This window comes from Rosa chinensis, chromosome 7 (genome assembly GCF_002994745.2).
Source record: "Rosa chinensis cultivar Old Blush chromosome 7, RchiOBHm-V2, whole genome shotgun sequence".
In the NCBI taxonomy this organism is placed as follows: domain Eukaryota; kingdom Viridiplantae; phylum Streptophyta; class Magnoliopsida; order Rosales; family Rosaceae; genus Rosa; species Rosa chinensis.
Genome location: NC_037094.1, coordinates 21,660,727 through 21,662,506, shown reverse-complemented (window position 1 = coordinate 21,662,506; position 1,780 = coordinate 21,660,727). Strand labels below are relative to the sequence as shown.

The window sequence follows — 1,780 nt, the reverse complement described above, 5'->3', positions numbered from 1 at the left end:
GGAGAGGGTTTGAGTGATTGAGTCTGAGAGAAAGGGCTCGGTTCGAGCCTCAAGCCTTCGAGTCCTCGAGGAGTCGAGGGGCTGAGCGGCTGAGGAGTGAGTAGGGAATGGGAACTGGATTAGGTTCTGTACTCTGTAGTCTCACTTAGGGTTTGGACTTTGGACAGTTCAAGTCTAATCAACGGTTGTAATAAGATTTGAAATCAAATTATTAATGATAAACGGTTCAGATCGATAGGTATAAAATATATTTAAATAAATCAATAATATATTTAATATACGGTACGGTACGGTATACCGTATTTATTTGAAAATCAGTACCAGTACCGTACCAATATCTGGAAATCGGTTCGGCACTACCGTACCAATATCTCAGTAACCAACTATGTCGATTACCAACATTGTTGGTTCGGGTGGTAATCGGTTGGTTGGTTTGGATCGGTATAATTGGCCAGCCGTAGCTTAACCTTCTCAATTCACTAGGTTACCCATCTGAAATTTCTCTGAAGGTACTTAAAAAAAATATATATCATTCTAATCCAATAATTTCTTCACTCCATAGTCCGCACAATACGTCAATAACTATATTTGGAGTCACCTGCTTCCAGCAGATCGAGACCAGAATTAAAATTAGCATGCTTTCTTCCTTCTCATTGAACACAAGTTAAAACCAGAGACAAGAGATGTGGACATCAATTTCACATTTTCATTTACCACAGTTCCGCATAATATGTAGTAGAACTGAGTTTGCACCATGTCAAATGGCTACTGGCATTGGTTTCGGGGCAGAAACCATAAAACAAAGCATTTTTGTACCATACTATATTTTTTCTCAAAAAAGCAAAAGCTAGCCAGTTGTCTATACTGAGCATAGTTTGAGTAGACTGGAAAAAAAGTGATAAAACTTACACCGTGCTATGTAGAAAAGTATAAGGCTTGGGATCAACACTGCTTACTGCTAGCTCTCCATTCCCGCTGGCCTGCACTGTGTCTTCCCGGTAGAGATGTTGTCACTGTAGATAACTATCTCCATGGATCAAGGGACTCTAAGCACAATTAATTCAACTCAAACACCTGAAACACACCAATACTTACCTAGCTAGTCGTAGATAAACTTTGCGACAAATACTTGGTGCACACACCACACTCCTAATATATACAAGTTGGTTAATTTGCCTTTTGGACTTGTCCGTCAACTTGCAAGCTTTTATGAAAAATGTATCAGATGGCTGGGAAGTGGCGGCATGGCTTTTCATATCATGTTGAAGGTGGAACAAATGAATTGTAAGTAGAAGCAATTGCATCAAATGGCTTAAAGTCCCCGTCCGAATATATTTCACTGACCTGCTGGCCATTATGAATAAACACACAAAAGAAAGTAAGTAGATATACATGAGAACCAATAGTTAATGATTTTACATAGGTTGTTACTAAACGACAGTTGAGTATATACATAACAAAAATGGATAAAACTTACAGTTCCTCCTCTTCAGTGTCGTTGTTGGCCGCATTGTCATCAACACCAATCCTCGAGTCTGATTCCCCATCATGAACCTCTGTATCGTACCATCTATCTGTTATTTGAAGATTTCATCATGATGAGGGAAGATCTTCAATTTGAGACTTGCTGATTGACAAAGTTTGCAAGGAAGGGAATTTGACAATGCAATTTCCCCAGCAAAAGCCTTGCAGTCTTGGTAAATCAAGGATTTTCAAATGTTGCAACTGTCTAAAAGCAATCTCATACTTTCCTCCTGCAATATATATCATCATCATGACC

At 39.0% G+C, this 1,780-nt stretch overlaps 1 long non-coding RNA gene across 1 annotated transcript; it reads right to left on the bottom strand.

Moving 5' to 3' along the window:
• Positions 1-686: 686 nt before the first annotated feature.
• Positions 687-1,407, bottom strand: LOC112180382. The gene is made up of 2 exons (XR_002928280.2): positions 1,096-1,407; positions 687-1,013 (listed from the first exon to the last, which is right to left on the bottom strand). It is a non-coding gene; the product is annotated as an uncharacterized LOC112180382 (long non-coding RNA).
• Between the last annotated feature and the right edge of the window lie 373 nt (positions 1,408-1,780).